General features: G+C 39.5%; 1 protein-coding gene across 1 annotated transcript in view; it reads left to right on the forward strand.

Moving 5' to 3' along the window:
- Nucleotides 1-13,440, forward strand: part of BRINP2 (BMP/retinoic acid inducible neural specific 2) — a 111,287-nt gene that overhangs the window by 71,177 nt on the left and 26,670 nt on the right. The gene's annotated exons all lie outside the window — the stretch shown is intronic.

Raw genomic sequence — 13,440 nt, forward strand, 5'->3', positions numbered from 1 at the left:
GCTGAACTCATGAGGTCCTAATACACCTGTATCTCCTACACTCTTTGCTGTGCTTCTGGTATGAACAGCCATCTGGCTACTGTAACTCCTGCCTCTTCTCCATTCTCTCCCCATCTGAGTTGTGTGGCTTCCATCTCAGAACTGTCTTCCAAATCCAGCCCCTTTTCTTTTCCTCTGGCTTCATTGTCTACCACTTATAGTTCCCTTGCTTCTCTAATGCAACCTGCCTAAGTCCCTGTTGGTCTGTCTGTACCCAAAAAATAAAACCCAAACCCATTTTCTTAGCATAAAAGTCACTTCCAAATCCATTCATTCCCTATTTCAACAAATAGTCAATGAATACTGACCCTCCGCCATTGATTGTGCCCCACTGTTTCTTCCTGTGTTTCTTTTGTTCCAGTCCCAATGAATACCTCCGATTTGCCCAGACACAGAAGGCCCGCTTGTTGTCCTGTGTCTTTCCATAACCCATTCCCTCTACCCCGAAAGCCCTTTCCATCTTCTCTGAGCTCCTTCTCACCTTTCAAACTCATCTAAATTATCATCGCCATGTGAAGTCTTCTTTGACTCCTACAAGAGTTAGTTTCTCCTACCTATGATTCCCCATCAGTTTGTTCGTATTTTTGCCATACGAACTTATTTTTGTGCACTCGTTTATTTCTCTTTGCTCTTCACTAGGCTCGGAGATCCTTCAGGCAAAGAACATGTTGTATTTCACTTTTATATCTCCTGACCCCAGCACCATGTCTGCCACGCATAAGGGCGTAATAAGAGGATGAAACCATTCAGTAGGAGTAGGATGTTCTGGGATGAAATTAGATGAAGGAGTAAACATGTGGTTGAGACTCAAGGCTCTGGAATCAGACTGACTGGGTTAAACTGCAGTTTAAATTGCAGAATCAGACTGACTGGGTTAAACTGCAGTTTAAATTGCAGAATCAGACTGACTGGGTTAAACTGCAGTTTAAATTGCAGAATCAGACTGACTGGGTTAAACTGCAGTTCTGCTGCTTTTAGTTGTGTAAATTATTTTGCATCTCTGAGCCTCATTTTCTCTCATTAGTAATATTGGTGGAATAATAGTACTTCCTTTATAGGATTATTTAGTGATAACTGAAAAAAAAGATTTGGTTTATTTCAAGCTAAATGCTTATTCTTTTTGTGAGGGGTCACCCATTAGTAAATATGAAAAAAAGTGAGAAATCTAGAGAAGAGTACAGGGAGAAAATAAAAAGATTAATTGAGAAAGAAGAAAGAATAGGTAGTCTTACTCTATCAGACTTACTTTATGAATAGATCTCTGTACATTAATCAGATTTATCACTTACAGTCTACATACTGCTCTCCTTAACTGTAGCTTGAGTTAATCTAGCCACTGATTTTATAGTTATAGATAGTTCAAAATAAATCATTAACAGTGACAGGTATTCTCCCCATAGAGCACGACACACACACCAAGATCCCACAGCATAAAACACAAGGGCTCAAGACCAACACCATCTCCCCCTAGACCCAGAAAGCAAGAAGAAGGGAGATCACATACAGGATTGTTGCTGAACTGAGAAGTAATGGGAGCATGGCTGCTTGAACAGTAACTGAACCCTTATCCAGCTAGGCAATACAGTTAAGAGATCAAGAGCCAAGATGGTTTCATCAGGCTAGAATATTGGATAGATACAATCAAGACAGTATTAGTCAAAGTAGGCTAACTGCTGAAACAAATAGTCTTCAAATCTGAGTGACTTAATGAAAGTTTGTTTTTGCTCATGTCACACTACAATACAATTTATGAGAGACATAAAAGGAGATTGCTTCACGAAATCACTTCAGGACCAAGACTCCTTCGGCCTCATCACTCTGCCATCCCTTAGGGCCTCAGAGTCCTGGATCCTGGTAGACAAGGGAAGAGAAAGAGCATGACGGATTTCATGAGAGGTTTGATGGTATAGACCTGGACTCATATTCTGCTGTAGAATTCAGTCACATGGCTATGTTTAAATGCAGAAGGGGGGGGGGGGGGGGGGGGGGGAAATTGTCCATCTGTGAGCCCAGGAGGAAAATGGAAACATCTTTGGAAACAACTTGCCAGCCTCTGCCACAAAGGGTGGAATGCAAATAGAGGGTGAAATGTAAAGCCCTAAATTAAAGTTAAAAATATCAATGTCACAAATATAAGAGACCTGACTTGACTGTGATACTTGAGAAAAAAAAATTCTGGGGCTGGAAAGAAATATGGGATACCGACTGATGATATGATTACTGTTAGCAAGGAATATTTTTGTCTTTAAAAAATGAATGTAATATTCAAGTACATTAATAAAAAATATATAGCAGCAACAGCATAGACTGCCTTCACCTCTTACTTATCTTTGTGTCCTTGTGTGTGTTATCTGAGCCTCAACAAGCTTAGCTATAAAATAGGACTAACACTTGTGGTGTGTGTCATTTAACTATTGCTACAATGATGCATACAAAAAGCAACAAAATTCAGTAGCTTAAAAATAATTTATTCCTTAGCTAGGTGTGTTGGCATGTGCTTGTAGTCCCAGCTACTTGGGAGGCTGAGGCAAGACAATTACTTAAACCTGGGAGGCAGAGGCTGCAGTGAGCCAAGATCATGCCACTACACTACAGCCTGGGTGACAGACTCCATTTCAGAAAAATAAAATAAAATAAAATAAAAAATAAAATGTATTCTTACTCACGCACGTGCAGGTTTGCTGGGTTAGGTTTGCTTCATGCTGCCGTTCTGCAAGGAGGCCATTAGGTGTTTCTTCTAATGGTGTTTATTCTGGGACCCAGGCTAAAAGAGCAGCACCTGCAGTACCTGGGGGAAGCAATTCTCATAGTAAGGGCAGAAATGCAAGACAGAGAGTGGAAATGTGCAGTATCTATTGAGGTCTTGGTCCCAAATCAGCACACAATCACTTCTGCCCTCATTCCTTTGTCCAAAGCAAAGTCACATAGCCAAACCCAATATCCTTGAGGGAGGGAAATAAGCTCCCTCCTCACAAGTGAGTGATATTGCAAAGTAACATGTCAAAGGGCATCCTAATACTGACGAGAATGGTGATTCAAGCAACCACACCAACATCTGTAAGATTACAGTGACAATTTAAAAATATATAAAGCATCTACTTCCATTCCTAGAAACAGAGGGTCTCACTAATAATTGAAACGATGATAATGGTCGTAACGATGGTGATAATGATGTATTCAGATCTTGTATCCGAACGTACTCTCAGTGGCTCAGAATATATCTACCGGATTGCGTTCAAATTTGGTTTCCATCTTTAAAAAGAAATACCATTGATTGCAAGCAGAAAAGGTTGAGCATGTAGGCCTAGGAATCTGGAAACTGTTGAAGGAACTAAAACTATTTAGTCCAAAGAAGAATGACCCACATAAAAAGTAAATGCACCAAAATACCAGAGGGGCTATTTCTTTGCAAAAGGAATAAACTTGTAGAATAATGGAAGGAATTACCAGTCTGTGGGAATTCTCTGGGAGTCAAGTAGATAAAGGAAGCTCAGGAAGACATTTGATGAGAGAAGTGTCTCATGGGCCACTTGCTGAGCAAAGACAAGCACAATGGGAGGCAGATAGTGGTGAACACAGCCATGCTCTGTTCATAGTTGAGCCGATGAGATGCTGGGGAGCAGTTTGGGATGTCAGGAAAGACCTGACAGTGTGTGCCTGGGAAGATACAGGTCTCAGCTCCCTCTTCAGTTCCTTCTGGTTGCACAGATTCACTGGGCCCTCATTCCAGTGAGTCTGTTGTCTTTCATGTTGATTCTATAAACACACCACTCTCAGTGCCCTCCCTATGTCCCCAAGCCCCACCAGGGCAGTGTGAGACTAGCCAAACAGTGATCTCCTCCTCCTCCTTTAAGCTTGACTCTCCCCTCCCCCATTTCTCCCAATCAGCCTTAATTAAACTGTTTGAAAGCTGCAGCTTGATTTTAATTAGAGCAAAATTGGGAAGATTAGAATGAAATTGGCCAATCATTGTTTACGGGCCGTTGTTTGAGAACACAGCAGGCTGCTAAATTACCTCCATGCCAGGCTTCTTGAATTCTCCCAGATAGTGAAAAGATGGAGAGCACCAGGACATCAGGGAAGAGATGGCCTCATTTCTGCTCTTGTGTCTCTAAGAGTTGCAAGGTCTGAGATACTACTTAACCAAATGACTCCTGGACTGAAGCCTTCCTGCCTGGGGATCTCTCCCAGCCACAGTGGTAAACAAGCCAAAAGAATCACCTGGGAAGTATGACAAAGGTGGACAGTAGTCCCTGAGCTGGAACACAGGTCACAGACAAAGGCAGAAAATCATTGGTAGTATGGTCTAGGTTCTAGTTAAACTCTACCATTAGTCAACTGAGACTTGGGGCAAGTCATTTCTCTCAGTTTCTCTGTCTCCTCATGTGTTAACATGTAAAAGCTTAATAGTTGATTAATGATATTTTCTCTCCCTTTCTCCCAAGGTCCCTGTATAGATAAAATAAGTGTGTGTAAAAATTGTGTGCAAAAAAACCAGTTTGGTTCATATCAAGACAACTGTTTGGAGAATAATAGCCGCATCCCTTTCAGTACTGTAGTCCTTTTGAGCACTAAAAGTTAGAGGGGGTGCCCCCAAAAGAGAGACTACTGGAAATAGATCAGGAGGGCCAAAGAATAGAGAAGGTCAATGTCCCTACCATGATAGCTGACTGCTTCTGTCATTGTTTGCAAAGTGGGTTCCATCACTGCTTTACCACTTCCCCCCAATCTCTCAGGAAAGCACTACACCAATATATGAGATTATGGTTTTTATTATCATTTCTTTTTATAACTCAGATTAATCATATCCTATTCATTATAGCAGTAAAGTCTCTAATAGCCAAGTACATTACAGTAATCTGTTGTTGAGATAGAAATCTCTTGGTGATGTGATGCGTCTAGAAATACTGCCTCTGTATAGGAGCCAAAGTATGATATATCGTTAAGCCCCTAAAATGTCCAGCTTGATAGAGAATGTGAAACCATCATAGCTGAGTCACTGGATAAAAAACTGGCATCAGCCAATGTATATGTTGGCTTTGGCTATTCTTGTTCATGTGAGTTTTTCAAGATGAAAAATGTGAGTCCTATGAAAAAGACAAAATGGTGATGTCATCGCTTGGTGGATTGAGTTCTGTGATGGGAGCAGTAGCCCTGGGTGTGAGGTATATTGGTAGAAAGATGAAGAAAGAGAAGGCTTCCTGTGTCTGAAATTCTTTAGGAAAATCAGCGGCGTGACACTCAGTGGTATTTACTGAGTTTCCTCTGTCCAATTGGCAAGTCTCAAGCTAATTGGGGAAAGGCAAATCTCCAAGACAAAGGCTCTGAGAACAAAGGCAGTTGCACTTACCCAGAACTGGTTGGTATGTGAGAAAATTTCCCATGGGTCATTGGTTGACAGTGTAAGTAGACAAAGTAAAGTCCTAGGAAAAATGACAAGAAAACTATGTCCTTGGCTTAAGGCCAGTCTATCTCTTTTGCTCCAGAGTTCTTAAACATTTTATTCAATAACATGTCCTGTATTTACCTTCATTTTTCAGGGAAAACCAGTTTGGTTCATATGACAACTGTTTGGAGAATAATAGCCAAGTCTCTTTCAGCACTGCAGTCCTTTTGAGCACAAAAAGTTGGAGGGTGTGTCCCCAAAAGATAGATCATTGGAAATAGATCAGGAAGGCCAAATAATAGAGGTCAATGTCCCTACCCGGACAGCCCACTCCTTCTGTCATTGTTTGCAAAGTGGGTTCCGTGGTTGCCTTAAGACTTCCCCACCGTCTTTCAAGTCCTTTTCTGAGAAACGCAGAATGGTGAGCAGGGGGTGATTGGTTGGCTCTGCTGGAAGCAGCATTGATTTCCTCCTCAGTAAACCCAGCCTGGAGTCTAACACAGGAGGAACAAATGTCTCCTAGTATGCAGGGGCACAGTGACACTGGGATAGGTTGGTGCCAAGCCTGCAGGGGTGCCGCGGTGGAGGGGGGTGGGTAGAGCTGCATGCTTAGGATGCAGGATGTGACTTTCCAAATGACAGCCCTATCTGTGGACTTGGAAATGGGCCTGAACATGCATCCCCCGCAGAGGTGGAAAGATGAAAGATCTATTAAAAAATTGGTAACAGAATAATCCGGTTGTTCGCGTGAAGTTATAGCACAACCACCCACATTGTAGGCTCCAGTATTCATTACAGGTTGAGTATCACTTATACAAAAATTTTGGGGGACCAGAAATATTTTGAATTTTTTTCAGATTTTAGAATATTTGCATTATACTGGATCAGCATCTCTAATCTGAAAATATGAAATTCTAAATGCTCCAGTGAGTGTTCCCTTTGAGAATCATGTTGATACTCAAAAAGTTATGGATTTTGGAACATTTTAGATTTCAGATTTACGGATTAGGGACACTCAACCTGTACTTCTAGATTTCAGCTTCACTGAGGTTTGTGTGGGTGTGTGTTTTCATACTCTTCCCCTTAAGGCTTCATAGGGAGGGAGGCTTCATAGGTAATGACTCTTCACAGGGGCCAGGTCAATGTTCTCAGTTTATGAGCCTGGAAAGTGGTGCTTCCGTGTGCAGCTGCTGGAAACAGCACCTGGGCTGGAAGACCCCAGCTGTGCTCTTTCTGAGCCTTTCATCTTCAGGCACGAGACCCTGCAGGGAGATTCTTGCTGGGAGATTTCTTGTTGACCTGGTGTAACATAGTGCTGCAGGTGGCTGCTGACATGAGTCAGTAGCTTGAGTTGGAGGCAACACTTTTTATTTACATCTTTTGAATTAGGAACATTTGTAGCCATTTAGTATTCTCATCGGAGACCCTTTTGCCTCAAACCCAGAGCTGGCCGAGTCTCAAAACCCTGCTGAAGCTCCTGTGCCTGAGATTTGGCATGGCCGTGGTTCAACTCTCCTATTGCAGGGCCCCTTTTTGGGGAAATCCCTAAACTCAGTTACAACCAGAAGCATCATTTTTTGGCATTCTGAGCCACCAGTGTTATGCAATTTGGGATAAAGATAACTACAATTACTTCAGCACTGATTATTTAGATATCATTATATCTAAAATATTCTGAGTGTCAGTATCCTTGGCTGATTTAACACACTGGATTATACCTTCCAGGCTGGGTTATCCCTTCCCTGGACATTGGTTTGGTTTTTATTAATGATTTTATGTGTATGTTCACCCTTTCACGGAAATATACGTTGTTCACTCTAGGCTAACCTAAAGCATGCTAGAGGAAGATGGAAAATTGAATTTTTGTTAATTATAGCAGTTTACTGAAGCACCCTTTATATGTGCAACGTGAATGCATTTTACAGGCAAAAAGAGCTCTCTTTACCCTTTGGCTGAACCTGTGAGCCCTGAATGCAGTGGCCGCTCCTATTCTAAAGACACTTTACATAGGGACTATGGTGCTGTTAGAAATGTTTGCTTTCTCAGATTGTTTACTGTGTAACAAACACAGTGGGAGAAGATTTTAGGAGAAATGGCTAAATTGAAATGGAGATTTACTTGATATCTTAATTGAAACAAAGATGATGGCTTAATTGAAGCAGTGTGTGTTAATATAATTGATATATAGAAAACATCTTTTTCTTAGTTAAAAAAAAAAAAAGCCTTGATTATTCTATTACTGGGGGGAAAACTGCTAAATGAAAAATCGGAAATGAACATTTCTTCTTTGAATAGCTCAGGCTGCCTTCCAGTATTGCCTCTAAGGTTTGCAGATGCTGGAAAGAACCAGGTTAATAAGTTCTGTAAGCACATTTTTACCACTTTCTGGCTCAAACACCACTCACAGATGTTTCTCCATTATTTTGGTTCCAAGAAGGGCCCCAAAGGGCAAGGAAGAAATGTATTGGGGCTGAAGAGAAAATCACTGGGAGCCCTGAGAGTCTGAACCTTTCTGTGGCTGAGTACTTATGCCTAATGTTTCTTTTTTGAGACAGGAGTCTTGCTATGTTGCCCAGGCTGGACTCGAACTCCTGTGGCTGAGGCCTTATGCCTAATATTTTTTGAGACTGGGGTCTTGCTATGTTTCCCAGGCTGGACTCAAACTCCTGGGCTCAAAAGATCCTCCCACCTCAGCCTTCTGAGTAACTGGGACTACAGGCACTAGCCACCATGCCCACTTGAGCCTAATTCTGAGTTGATAGCCCGCTGTAGTTTGTGATGAAAGTAGATTTAGGCTTTTTTGTTTTTTGTTCTTTGGCAAATGTAGCCACTTTTATGTATTCTTTTTTGTTTGTTTGTTTGTTTGTTTGAGATGGAGTCTTGCCCTGTTGCCCAGGCTGGAGTGCAATGGCACAATCTCAGCTCACTGCAACCTCCGCCTCCCAGGTTCAAACTATTCTCCTGCCTCAGCCTTCCGAGTAGCTGGGATTACAGGCACCTGCCACTGTGCCCGGCTAATTTTTGTATTTTTAGTAGAGACCAGGTTTCACCATCTTGGTCAGGCTGGTCTCGAACTCCTGACCTTGTGATCCACCCACCTCGGCTTCCCAAAGTGCTGGGATTACAGGTGTGAGCCATGGCGCCCAGCTGCCACTTGTATGCATTCTTATGGATTCTTTCTCCAGTGAAATTCTCCAAATATAGTCCCTATCCTTATAGTCCCTATATGGCACTATTGAAACTCTGAAACTCTCTTCCCCTACATGCACACACTTTTACTCCATAGCACAGTTGTTCCTTAGAGTTTCACAGATGAAAGTAGTATAGCCTAGCGGCAAAGACTGTGGGTACTGGAGTCAGACAGTCCGTGTTTAAATCCTGACCTTGCCACCTACTGGCTTAAACAACTTAACTAGTAGTTAAACTACTGGGCAAATTAACTTATTTGTACCTCAATTTCATCATCTATCAATGAAGATACTTATATTTTCCCCCTTATATGGTGTTTTGAATATAATATTAACTAATCCTTGTAAGATGCTTGGAATGCCTCTCACATACTAAAAATTCATTAAATGTTAGCCATTATTTTTTATTATTTGCTCATAAAAAACTTCCTGAGACAGTATCATTCCTTTTTCTAGGTCATTCATTATTCTGTGTTATGATTTCTTTAGCAGCCACAGGAGCTGGACTCAGGCCTTTATCTGTGATTCCTCCCATGTACCTTCTGTATGGACTTGGCTTTTTGAGGCATCTCAATTTCTTCTCCTGCAAATGGGCATGTTAAAATTGCCTTAATCCAGGAACATTTTGCTGTGGTGCAAACGTTATGCTATGTTTTGAATATACAACTAATCCATGTTTTATGTGGAAAATGTAAAAAGTGGAATGTTCTGGGTAATAAAAGTATGTGTGTTAAAGGATACCAAACACCACAAAAAAATTAGAATTTGATAAAATACACTTAATACTTAACCTCATCTACTCGAAGGAAAACAGTGCTATAGAAACAGCAGTACGATATTGGCCTGGGTTTTAAGCACAACTCTGTCATTTACTAACTGTGATTTCATCCACACTACTTTCTTAGTCTCTCTGAGTCTCAGTTGTGACTATTGTCACTGCCATCATAGTTTCTGTTAATAGCATAGAAGGAGGGTCAGCACACTAGTTTTTTGTTCTGGTTCTATTATCAACTGGCTTTATTGCTTTAGGTAAACCTCTTGCCCTCTCTGTTTTACGAGAAACATGAGGAAACTAGAGAATACTAATTCCCATCCAGACCCAGTGTCTGACTGGGTCACACAACTGACTACCAATTTTTATTTATTATATTTAATTAAAGTGGGCCCCACCTCTATGCTAAGTTGGCCTTTCCTTTCTGTGAGGGGCTTTGACCATTGTAAGAAACTATGGAAAATGTAATAATGTCTTTTCCCCCCAGCAATCTAGAAAAATAATAGGTTAGAAACCATTAGTTAATGAAGTCTAGATGTGCCCTATCCCAAAGCAAGGGGGCTGGGTTTGATGACCCTAAGGTTTTTTGTTTGTTTGTTTGCTTGTAGTAATCTGATTTTATGATTCATCAATGTAATTATCAACTAACCAGTGAGAGGATTCTAGTTTCCATCCAGCCAATTAGAGATGAGATTAGGCAACTGTTCTTTACCCTGCAGTGAGGTTTGGGATAGAAAATACTTTTGACAAATACTCTGTACTTTAATTAAAGTTTAGCACTTGCTGCACAAAGGAAATAACTGACAATATGTTATTATGAACTTACCTGCTTAGATAAATAAAGCTACACAGCAGGAATTTTGAAGACCTTGTTGGAACCATGAATTATTAGTCACCCGCTTTTCTTTGTTTCCCTAGTAGTATTTGACACATGCTCCTCCCCTGTCAGTCTCCAGAGTTAGATGGGGGGATTATGCATCAAATGTAGCATGGATTTTTATTTATTTATGTATTTATAATTTTAATTTTAAAAATTTTGTTCATAATTGACATATCTGGCACAACAGTGTATTGGTGTGATGTTTCAATACATGCATACACTGAATAATGATCAAATCAAGGGAGTTAGCATATACATCACCTCAAACATGTATCATTTCTTTGTGGTGATAACTTTCAAGATCCTTTTTTCTAGTTACTTAAAATCTACAGTACATTATTATTAGCCATGGTCACCCTACTATGTAATAAAGCACAGAACTTATTCTTCCTAACTGTAACTTTGTATCCGTTAACCAAGCTCTCCCCATTTCCCTTTCCTACTACCCTTCCTAGCCTCTGGTAACCACTATTCTACTCTTCAATTCCTTGATATCAACTTTTTTAGACTCTACATATGAGTGAGGTTATGTGGTATTTGTCTTTCTATGCCTGGCTTATTTCACTTAACATGATGTCCTCCAGGTTCATCCATGTTGCTGCAAATGATAGGATTTCATTCTTTTCCCAGCTGAATAGTATTTCATTGTGTATATCATCAGTTTGTGGAAATTGAGGTGGATTCCATATTTTGGTCGTTTTGAATGGTGCTGCAATAAACATGAGGGTGCAGATAGCTCTTTGATATACTAATTTCAGTTCCTTTGAATATGTACCTAGTAGTGAGATTGCTAGATCACATGGTAGTTCTATTTTTAGTTTTCTGAGGAATCTTCATGCTGTTTTCATAATGACTGCACTAATTTACACTCCCACCAACAGTGTATTAGAGTTCCCCTTTCTTTGCATCCTGGCCAGCATTTGTTATTTTCTGGCTTTTTGATAACAGCTATTCTAACAAGGGTGAGGTGACATCTCACTGTGCATTTGATTTGTATTTCCCTGATGATTAGTGATGTTGAGCATTTTATCATGCACCTGCTGGCCATTTTTATGTATTCGTTTGAAAAATGTCTATTTAACTCTTTTGCCCATTTAAAAAAAATTGTTCTTTTGCTGTTAAGTTATTTGAGTTCTTTACATAGTCTGGATATGAACCCTTTATTGGACTCATAATTTGCAAATATTTTCTTCAGTTCTGTAGGTTGTCTCCTCACTCTGTTGTTTCCTTTACTATGTAGGAGCTTTTGAGTTTGATGTCATCTCATTTGTTTGTTTTTGCTTTGGTTGCCTGTGCTTTTGAGTTCTTACCCAAAAAATCTTGCCCACATCAATGTCATAAAGCTTTTCCCCTATACTTTATTCTATTAGTTTTATAGTTTTGAGTCTTACATTTAAGTATTTCATTCATTTTGAGCTGATTTTTGTACATGGCGAAAGATAAGTTTTATTCTTCTGCATGTGGATGTTATGTTTTTTCAGCACCATTTATTAAAGATTTCTCCTTTCCCAAATGTGTGTTCCTGGCATCTTTGTCAAAAATCTATTTATTTATTTTTAATTATTTTATTTTTATGTAACCCTATCATTTGCATTTCATGGACATTTGGGGAAGGTTAGACCAAGGTTTGGCACTGTTATGATGGGCAGATTTGGGATGGGTGAAGAGGGTGTAAACACTTTACATTTTGTTGCTTCCTAAGGCAGTGGAGCTGTTCTTACCAGTACAATTTGGGGGACAATGTAAAACTCATTTCTTATGAATGGATATGATTCTTTAAATTTCATCCCAAGACAAAGATTTATAAACCTGTCCCCTTTAAAATGCAGACATTCCAATGAGGAGCAAAGCTTGAAAATTAAAATCTTCAACAGGATTAGAAACGAACGACTTTGCAATCTTCTAAAATAAGGCTTCTTAAAATATGGATCCTCTTAGTCTATTTCAGAGTGTTCATGTTGACATTTGCACTGAAGGTACAAAATAAAACTGCTGGTACCTTAATTTGAATAAAGGCAGTGACACCACATAACACTAGGAGTCATGTATTCTTCATTACACACTTGCACCTAAACACACAACCACACATGCGCGCACACATACACACACACACGCGCTTCACTTAAAGCAGAAACATTTATTAATTTTATTAAATCTTGACCCTTGGGTACATGTGTTTTTAATATTCTGTAAGATGAAATGGGAAGTGCACATAAAGCAAATCTGAGGCTACTTAAGTACTACAATTGTCTCAAGGAAAAATACTTTTGCGGTTGAGTTGCAAGCTGAATTAGCCACTTTTTTCATGGAACTCCATTTTTCTTGAAAGCACAAGCAACAGGCAAACTATGATTATTCAGACTTGGATGTCTGGCAGACGTTTCTCCAAAAAAAAAAAACAATTAACTAAGCCAGCCTCTGCAAGGAAAACACCTGACAGTATTTGTTACCAATAATACAATTTAAACTTTTAAATGAAAATTCAAATTTTAGAAAACTTGCATTCATCCTCATGAACTTGACATTTTCCTAATATTTAAAGACTTTGAAGAGATTGGTCATGATATTACATAGTGAGATGTTTTAATATTACATAATGAAAAATGTCAAAACGTGGAAGATCTGCATAACTCGGTGACCTGATATTTTCCAGATGACCAACACATGATGTTACAACATTATGCAGGATAGAAAGATCCATTCAGATTACAATATAGAACACTGGATTTAATGTAACAAAGCATGAAAAGTTCACTGATATGATTTCAGATTCCATATTGTAACTAACCTTTAAGAAACTACCATCTGTTTAGTTTAGTGTAGTACCAAAGATGAAAATCCACAATTATGAAAACAGATTGAATGTAGAAGCAAATATGAGAGTGCAGCTCTTTTCTGCTAAGCCTGATATTAAAGAGATTTGCAAACATGCAAAGCCATGCCACTCTTCTTGCTAAATTTGTTTTGTTTCAGAACATACAGTTGTCATGAAAAGGTTAGGTTTTATGTAATGGGTTTATTAATGTTATCTCTAAATGAAATAACAAATGTTGATTTTCTCAGTTTTAATTTCTACAATGGTAAATCTCAATAGCTCTAAGCCACATGTACAAAAATGGGGATTCAATAATTTTTAACAGTGTGAAGGGGATCAGAGATCAAAATGTGAGGGCAG

Source organism: Piliocolobus tephrosceles, chromosome 1 (genome assembly GCF_002776525.5).
Source record: "Piliocolobus tephrosceles isolate RC106 chromosome 1, ASM277652v3, whole genome shotgun sequence".
NCBI classification, from domain to species: Eukaryota; Metazoa; Chordata; class Mammalia; order Primates; family Cercopithecidae; genus Piliocolobus; species Piliocolobus tephrosceles.